The sequence below is a fragment of the Carassius auratus genome, chromosome 8 (assembly GCF_003368295.1).
Source record: "Carassius auratus strain Wakin chromosome 8, ASM336829v1, whole genome shotgun sequence".
NCBI classification, from domain to species: Eukaryota; Metazoa; Chordata; class Actinopteri; order Cypriniformes; family Cyprinidae; genus Carassius; species Carassius auratus.
The window spans coordinates 16905662-16915773 of record NC_039250.1 but is presented as its reverse complement, the minus strand read 5'-3'; the positions used below and the strand labels follow the sequence as shown (position 1 = coordinate 16915773).

Below are 10112 nucleotides of genomic sequence, written 5' to 3'. Positions count from 1 at the left end.
ATCCTTTCTAAAATAAGAAATGCCTGTGGATCTTTATATCTGCAGCGTTTGCCTTCTTCACAATGGCAGTTTCTTTAATTAAAAAGCCAGCAGGGATCTAAATGTCATCCAAATACTGCTGTTTAGCATCATGATGGATACCGTGTGTCTGCACGTGGGTGTGCTTCTCTGATATACGTGTTTTCTGTTCAAAATAAGCTCTATAAATAAAACGATTTGTGTTTATGGTGATGCATTTACAGCTGAAGGGTTCGAGACAGGTTACGGAGCGGGTTTAGAAGCAGTAATATGCAGCTTGTGTTTTTATTAAGTGCTTATATGATGCAATTCTTACCTAAAATGTGCTTTTCATTTAATCGTCCTTTTAGAGATGGGTCGGATGGTTGAGCTGCTGGTTATGTGATACTGATGTAATTCCTGTGGGTGGATTGTCCTCTGAAAACAGTCTCAAAATAAAGTATCAAATGAAACCCAGAAGGTTTATTTGCTTTACATAGTTGTTACATTAGCAATAACTTCACATGGTTAGTAAGTAATACTTGAACATATATAAAGTATGAAAAGTTGAAAATGTTGTCATTGTTTACTCATCCCCAATGACGCTCTTGTGAAAAAAGAAGCACACTTTAATTTAAAGAGTACTTTTTATAGAAATAAGGTGCTTTAAAATAATGCACTTAAGTGCAAACTGAAACGAATTATGACAAATCGCTGAAAAAATGTATTATAGTTGAGTTTTTTATTAAGTGGAATTAGTTTGAGCTCACTTAAGTGAGACTTAAGTCTATCTTAACGTGCAATTACTTATAATGTCTTTGAACTATGTTTATAGAGTGCTGCGAATGCACTGACAAGCATTTATGGTAAACAATTAAATATATTTACATGTCATTTGTATTGAAACATATGTGTCAGCTGGTATTTAAATATATTTTAATTGCACATTTATAATGATGTAGTTGCAATTGACTACATTCAGTAAATTTGAACTAAGTGTTGTATAATACTGAATGGTTGAAAAAGAAAACGTAATGATTTCAAATGAACTTTCAAGTAAAATGTTTCATTGGATTTTATTACAAAGTCTTAAGTTTGTTTAAGTACACTTAAGTGGATTTTAATTTAAATAATATTATATAAAATTCCAGTAAAAGTATTTTTTGAAGTACAAAGTGCATATTCAGTACAATTACTAACCCTGTGAGGGTTAGGGTTAGGGGTAGGGTTGGTGAAGGGCGATAGAATATACAGTTTCTACATTATAAAAACCATTACGCCTATGGGATGTCCCCACTTTTCACAAAAACAAACATGTGTGTGTGTGTGTGCGTGTGTGTGTGTGTGTGTGTGTGTGTGTATGTGTGTGTGTATGTGTGTGTGTGTGTATATATATATATATATATATATATATATATATATATATATATATAGATAGATAGATAGATAGATAGATAGATAGATAGATAGATAGTTAGTTTGACATTTGTCTAATATTATTTAAATGTTACTAATGGTTTCAGAATATGATGTTACTTTTCCGTTTGCAAAATTTCAAAATTACATGTTCCCTTAACCCTACCATAAAAAAAAAAAAAAAAAAAAAACACTTTTGAGGAGTACGAGACCATCCGGAACAAACTTTTTCATAACCTCATGGGACCGTTACCATAATGTTTTTAGAGTGTGTTGTCTCAGTGTATTTTATTTTTCAATAGTCCATAAACCAACATTCTTCACAATAACTTTTCATGTTCCACAGGCATGAGCAACATGACGGTGAGCAGCCTATAGAATTGCTCTTTTCTTGAAAATAAATGTCACAATGACTTCCCTTATGGTCCTCCTCATATACTGTAGCTATGATTCATTTTCTTTGGATTTGAGTGCAATATAACTTGTGTGTTCTTGACAGGATTTGTGAGATTCACTCTATTTGTTCACATTGAGTTTTGAAATGTTCTCTGTTGTAGCCAGTCCTATTATTACTTGATAGTGGTTTTTCTTATCTTATATCTCCTCCGGTGTATGCCTCTCTCTCTCTCTCTCTCTCTAGGTAAGAATAAACCATCCTTATCTGTACAGGGGTGCACATGTCGTTTTAATAAAACAGCATCATACTGAACGCAGTTTTTTTCTTCTGAATATTCATTCATGCATCGAAACTCTCCTGTGCGTTCAACGAACGTAACACGAACCATAACTGTGTCATTCTGTCTTCCCCCCTTCACACCACCATCTCTCCTGTCCCCCCTCTCGCTCTCACACTGATGAATCGTCTCGGATGGAGGAATGAACAAAGCCGAGAGCGAGCGAGAGAGTGAGTGTTGCTGAGGAGAGTGGAAGAGCACGCTCAACTCAGTGATGCTGTCAACATACAGTACAGACACACAAAAGAAGCAGTGCAAACAAACAGCGGCCGGCTGACGCAAAGCAAGCCAGAAAAAAATAAATCTGTTAGTGACTGAAATATATACAAGGAGTCTTGTGGTACACCAAGATTTCACGAAGTAGTTTGCGGTGTTTACATTAAGAAACAGAGACAAGTGCTTTGACTGCATCGCTGACTGACTCGCTGGCATACAGAGGAAGTGCAAACCTTCACGTCCTTCCTCGAGTGACTCAGGTAAGACTCTTTATTTCTAATTCACTTCAGCATCATTCAGTCTAAAAGTAAAGGGGCTTTTTGGATGAAATGATTGTTATCAATTAAAACGCAGACATTAGTCAAGATAAAAGAGTGAAGAAAGTATCAGTTGTTCTCAAACTGGGATCAGTAAGGTGTGATCTTTTCATCTCATGCAGCATCTCCAAAGCTGCTTCTAATAAACAAAAACATGCACATGTTTATTTTTCTATTACTTTCTATTAACTTCTATTATTTAAGCATGAGACAGTGCTGTTTTTATTATCTAAACCTGATCATAACCCTCATAGAAACCCTATCTATATAACAATACCTTTTTGACAAAATGCCCTCATAATGCATGAGCCTTTCAGGTTTTATCTTTGTGTGGATGTCTCAAGTTTTTAAAAACACACACTTCTCACCTCCAGATGTGCAAACTCTCATGCATCACACTCTAAAAATAAAGGTGCTTCACGATGCCATAGAAGAACCCTTCTGTCCATGGTTCCATTAAGAACCCTTAACATCTGAAGAAGCTTCCTGCTTCACGAAAGGTTCTTTTTACAGCGAAAAGAAGGTTCTTCAGATAACAAAAAGGTAAGAAAGAGGTGGTTCCACAAAGAACCTTTGATTGAATGGTTCTTGTGGAACCAGAAATGGTTATTCTATGGCCTTGCTTGAAGAACCTTTAGAAGCACCTTTATTTTTAAGAGTGCAGAATCATTAATCCCGTGCCAACCAGGAGCGCTGGGACTAATAGACGCGGCTGCTAGTGGACACATCTGTAAGCAAGCGCTGGCACTGCGCTCTAGTCGCTCCGTCTCATGCCACATGCACATTCACACTCTCACACTGCCTTCGATGATATATTTAAGAGACCTATAGGAGAGTGATTTCTTTGCCTCCAGTGCATTGTGAACTTTGGAGAGTGACTGGTGGAGCGAGTCACCATTGTTCAGTCATAAACGATGCTTACCGTCGAGATCGGTGCTCGTTTAAACTGTGGTGTCGCACACTTCACTCTTCAGTGTGTGTGGAGAAACGGAGGGTGGGATTCACACTACATGAGCTGGTGAATGAGGATGAGGAAAAAGGTGAGCAGAGGCAGGTGAAGAAAGAAAGAAAGAAGGAAGGGGCGGGGGGCTCGACTATTTTTAGCTTCCATCTGATGAGAAGGTGTTATAGTCTGCCACATAAACCTGAGATTGGGTTTATGTGCACATATAAACAGTACCATGGAAATGCTTGACAATATAATGAAACATTTGGAATAATTCAAAACAAAGGGGGTTTTGCATGAGTCTTATTATATTGATATTGATCACTGACGCTGCTTTATTGAATTTGCTTTATGAAGGGACTTCACTGGAAAAAAAAAATCAATGTTTAAAACATCAGCATCCATAAACTCCAGTGCCAGTGTGGCGCATGTTAAGGTTGATTCTTTTTACGCTGAACCAGTTCAATATGAATGCCCTGTGAGGTTTATTTCTGATATCTGCATCATGCATGGTCTGATGGATTTATGGGATATTTGAATTTGATCGTGTGCAAATCCACATGTTGAAACTTTGGCTGAAATGTTATTAATGACCATCTACCTAGGGAAGATAAGACTCATGCATTTGCATCCGACTGTACTGGAAGTGTGCCCTTTTGAAAGGATACTTCACCCAGAAGTGACAGTTATCAACAGTGATTTACTGCTCTTTTCTATAGGCCTACATCACAGCATATGACTCTTTTGAAGCCATACAGTGTTTTTTTTTTTTTTTGCGAGGATCTAAACATTATGTCAGAATCTCAGCCGTGTTTCTAAGCTTTCCTCAGTACTGCAAAAGTGTGTCCATATTTTGCTACTCTTTTTGGATATAAATGATTTAAATCATGTTTACCTACAGAGTAACTACATACGCAACAAAGAGTTGATTTCATCGTTAACAAACAATATGACATTTGCATGTTTTCTTACAATGGATAAATAGCCACCTCTTTTTTGTGGCCATATATAAACAGGGTTGGGGAGTAACGCAATACATGTAATGGCGTTATGTAATCATGATACAAAAATCCAGTAACTGTAATTCGTTACAGTTACGTCAAAAACGTAGTAATCAGATTATAGTTACATTTTGGAAAAAGGGGGAATACTTTCAGGATTACAATGGTTTCATTTAAAACTAAATAAATCAATATTTTAATTTGGCATAATAACCAGGCGGCAAGGAAGTCGACCGGAAGTTGAAGTCGGCCGCGTGCCGCCATCTTGTAGCAGAACTTCACTTGCGTTAGCATTCCCATTGTCCTCCCATTCATTTTGGCGTCTCTTTGACAGCGAATAACTTTACATCTGAGGCGTTTAAAGACTCCGTTTGTCCATTATTTATTTCTAAAGATACACGACAATGTATAAAGGGCTCCATTACCTTCTATGTTACATTATGGCCCCGTAGAAACAGTTTTTGTAAAAATAGGCTAACGATTGCGTCATAACCACTCGACTCTCTGTCGCATTACCGTACAGACAGGAGGAGAAGCTCGCAGGCAATTAACTTAATATGGTGTACTGCCGTTACATTTTAAAATACTATACAAAATAATTAATCAGAATACTTACTCCTGCTCACTCACGACAAATAACTCCACGCTCAAGTTCGCCGTCTCTGCAAGATTAACGATGGCAGTTTGCACGCACAGCTACTAGAAGATTTACATCTGTGAGACAGGTTGCTGACGTCGTCAAGCTTCATTTGAGTCTGCGCGTCAGAAACGGAAGTGCTAAAAAACGCTAAAAATGGGCTTCAATTGTCTCAGTTGAGTTCCATTGGGGTCGCTGTGTCCATTTCTTTTACTGTCTATGATAATAACACTATATTCAGCGCAGCTTGATTAATGACTCACGCGAGTCACGTGTGCCACCCGCTGGTGCATGCGCAAATAACAGCTGTCTGCAATCTCCTCAGACGCAGATTGAATCACTGCTGCAAAAACGCGTTAATTTCATGGAAATTCCGCTGCTATTTTGTTTAAAAAGAAGAAATTGCAAACAACGTTGAACAGTGCAAACTGTGCCTTCCAGCAAAGAAAACACTTTCTTCATCGAAGGATTCGACATCCAACCTAAAGGAGCATTTGCACTTTTAAAAATTAGTTTTACATTTGCAAAGATTAACAAATATATATTTGTATTCTCTCTTTTGAAGAAACATTTTCCATTGTCTAAAAATTGTTCTTATTATATTTTCATTGAAAAAAAAAAATTGTATTCTCTATTTTCCTGTTGAAGAAACATTTCCTTAAAATTATTTCTTATTATATTTTCTTCAAAATAAAACTAAATAATCTGTAATACCAATACCATGCACTAGATGTCTGAATAGTCCTTTACATATATATAAATTAAGTCTGTGAAATTCTTAATTAATAAATGTTGTTGTTTTAAAAAAATAATATTTGACCTTGAAGTAATCCAGAAGTAATCCAAAAGTAATCAGTTACATTACTTTCTTATTGTGGTACTTGGATTATGTTACTGAATACTTTTTTAATGAAGTAATTAGTAACTGTAACGGAATACATTTTTAAAGTAACCCTCCCAAGCCTGTATATAAAATATAGAATTGTTTAAGTGTGAGAAACTTCTGGAAAACATTCAGTGCATGAGTGAACTGTCTGAAAGAATCAAATTGAATCCCACACCATTTCAGACCTTTTTGCAAACAGATATTAATTTTTTGATTATTTAGCAAATCTGCCATCACTAGTTTTGCTTCTGAACAACTGAACAGCCATGACTTGATCGATGAAATATTTTTTGAGAAAATTATTATTTTATAATATTAAATGATTAAGAATTTAAGAAATTTAATAAACATTCTTTAAAATATGGTATTTATTTATTTATTTATTTTTTGGATGAATATGTCTAATGACTTTAAAAGACTTTTAATGTTATTATAGTGCTTTACATTTTTGGGAGAGTTCCCATTTCATTACCATTGTCTTTCAACATATGGAAAAGCGTAGCTTGTACATTCTACAAAATATCTCCTTCTGGGTTTCCCTGAAAAAGAAAGTCATACAGGATTTGACCGACATGAGGGTGAGTAAACAAATCCCTTTGTGTGGCCCTTTGAGAATCCTGTACACATTAATACGTTTCTGCACGAACAGAATAAGAAATGCATTCTCCAATATAAAGAGGTTTAAATAAAATAATTATGCTAATGTGGATAAGCATTATAAATTAAAAGTACACAATAACAGTGTTTCAACACTCTGAGCTAACAGCAATCCCAGGAAGTAATCCCACCTCTGTTTCGAAAATGCCAACGAAATCCCTGTTTAATATTTGTGTGCAGACTATAATAGTTACACCTAATCTAAATATCTGCATGTTTGTTATTTTAATTCCTATGGGTGGTTCAATTGTGTTCTTGGCCTCCAACTGTGATGGCAAATTAAAGTGAAGTGATCCTGCTTTAGCTGATTAGTTCAGCTGGTTATTGATAATCATCCTGTGGGACAGAAGAAGAAAGAAATCAGATTCCCTTAGAATGAATACAAATAAAGACAATATGCGATGCTATGGGAGTTATAATAATAATATTTTGTCCAAAAGTAATAAATGACCATGCTTGTGAAGTGAAATGATTAAAATTATAAGAACAATATTCACATTTCACATGTCATTAAAATCCTGAATCTCGCCCACGTTAATTCCATTATAAAATTCTGTTCAGCTTCAATACTAGGATACTATTAACATACTATTTCTGCAAAATATAATATACAGTGCACACGATGCAAAACAGGCACATTGCATTGGTTCCTGTATCCCATAATGCTGCTGACATGACCTTGACTGCAATTGTTACCGCTTTCTTGATTCATTATTAAAGATAAGATGTTTTTACACTAAAAATAGATTCAGAATTCAAAATGCCTTTTTATGTCAGAGGCAAGAATTGTATATTGAGTAAAAACAAGCAACATAGTGAATTCATGTGTAGCATACTACTACTTTATAGTACACTACTACTTGCATAATGTATTCTGTTTCACAAACTTAATACATTGCAGAGGGTTTTATCAGACATCGATCATGTTTCCCTCTCATCGTGTTTGATTCAGCAGCTCTGACTGTGTCTCTGTTATGTTTGCTTTGCTTTAATTATTTAAAACACTGCAGTAGGTAACAGTGCATTTCCAGATAACCTTATCACGTGTTAAAAAACTAACTCTTCAAAAGCAGAACTTGTGATATGAAAGAAAAAATATGCTCAGTATGTCAACGTAAGGGCTCTCGGCGGGGCCGCCAACCTTGACTGAGATTTGATTCGAGAGCATCCATGAGTTGGCTATGGCCTGAGGTTTCTCTCTAATGCTGAAAGTTTCATTTTAACCTTTTGGAGAATCGATTAGAGCTCTCAGATCTGATGCAGTGGGACACTCCAGCAAACTCCTCTGAAAACAGCCTGAGAGTCTCCAGCTGGAACAGAGAGCTGTTACAGCACTGTTAGTCACGGCCTGAGGCGGCACGCCCACGTTATGTCTGATGCATATTCAAAAATCACAGCAGTCGTCTCAAAATGATATGCCCCTATCTGATTGGCTGGCTTCATGCAATTTCTGGGAGTTGATGTTCACAGGTGTTTATCGGTTCATCAAGAAACAAAAGCGCAGAGGCTGCAGCAGTGCTTCCAAAGGGAGAACCATGTTCCAAATGCAAACCTAAATGTTTTTGTTTTCTTGCAATTGCAGGTTTACGTTGCAATATTGATATTTTTACTCAGAATTTAGAGATATAAACTCGCAATTCTGACTTTATAACACGCAGGTGCGAGTTATTAATTAAGAAATGTGAGATATAAATTTTTTGAGAACATCAGTCTTTTCCTCCTCAGCAGTTTGCAGGTTTATATTTACATTTAGTCATTTAGCAGATGCTTTAAATGAGGACTTACAAATGAGGACAATGGAAGCAATCAAAATCAACAAAAGAGCAATGTTATGCAAGTACTATGGCAAATACTTATAAATTAAAATAAAAAAACAATTGATGGAATATTTCACGATTCCATGAAAAAGTCAGAACTGGGAGATAAAAACTCTGAATTGTAAGAATAAAGTCAGAATTGCAAGTTACAAACTCGCATTTTGCAAGAAAAAAAAGTCAGAATTGCAAGTCTTTATATCACAATTCTGACCTTTCATGCAATACTGAAAAATAAGTCAGTGTGAGTTTATACCCTGCTATTCTGACTTTATTTCTCAGAATTCTGCAATCTAAACTCCTAATTACCATTTATGTTATTTTTTTTTAATCTAGAGACAGAAATTGTCTTGCATACATTCTTCATCTTGGATTCATTGTTGATCAATTAAAAAAACCTTAAGGTGATGATACAGTACACAGGGCAACAGTTGCTAAGCAACTATGCCTCAACGGGCAATCAGGTGAGACACAGGGCCCACAGTTGATCTAAAGTATCCAGATGCAAAGTGCCCAAGAAACATTGCTCCTCTCCAGTGATTTCCATGCTGCGTTTCATTTTCCTTTGAAGTCAAATGTCGGAGCTGGGATTGACATCACACCCAAGATGACCACATTTCAGTATATGTTGGAAAACCAAGGTGGATGTGTCTATTGTTAGCAGTCTATAAAAATCCATTAAAAAGCCCATCTTTACACACAGTGCTGAAGTATCATGTCCACAGATAGAGGTTTGATTGTACTGTGTTCACTACTGAGTTTACTGAGACAGATCAACAGTGCCAATAAACAATATATCACTACTGTTGATTAGCAGTGACGACAGATCAGTCAGATGAACCCATGGGCTGTCCGTAGCTGGTGCAAGCCCTGGATGAGCCATTCCTGTTTGCACTACATAAGGCAATGTTAAAACCAAAGTATATTTCAGTTTTTACATGCTACACATCTATGTAAAGCTTCTGTTTACTAAGTAGTCTATAACTAATGAAGGCCAGAATCACTGATACCAGTACTGCTAATGATGTCTCTATTCAATACATTTACCTTAACTCTAGCCATTTAACATATATGCAGAAACGATGAATTGAACATAGATTAATCTTTATTCAAGATACAAAAGTTGACAAATCACAGCAGCGCTGTCTTTTTAAAACCTGATATATGCGATGCAGATATGACACATATCTGCCCCCCCCCCCCAAAAAAGTATTGCTGTATTAAATACTTTTAATGTGTTAAACAAAATGAATCACACAATTAACATTGACAGCCCTAGTTTGAATGAAACGAGCGAGATTGCGGTGTTGTCACATGAGAGACGTGAAAGTGCCAGCCTTAAATACAAGGTGGTATGTTATTCAGAGCTACTAATGATGTTATCGTTTATTAACACATTTATTCAAGCTACTAAACAATCACGACTGACCAATCAGAAAAAAGTATTCAAGAGAGCGATATAATAATGAAAATGATGTCACATGGGCTGTC

At 36.1% G+C, this 10112-nt stretch overlaps 1 protein-coding gene across 1 annotated transcript in view; it reads left to right on the top strand.

Moving 5' to 3' along the window:
• The first annotated feature begins 2333 nt into the window (after positions 1 to 2333).
• Positions 2334 to 10112, top strand: part of LOC113107434 (protein dispatched homolog 3-like) — a 57156-nt gene continuing 49377 nt past the window's right edge. Inside the window, exon 1 of the mRNA XM_026269934.1 lies at positions 2334 to 2623. The gene's annotated coding sequence lies outside the window, so the exon portion shown is untranslated. The remainder of the gene's footprint in view (positions 2624 to 10112) is intronic.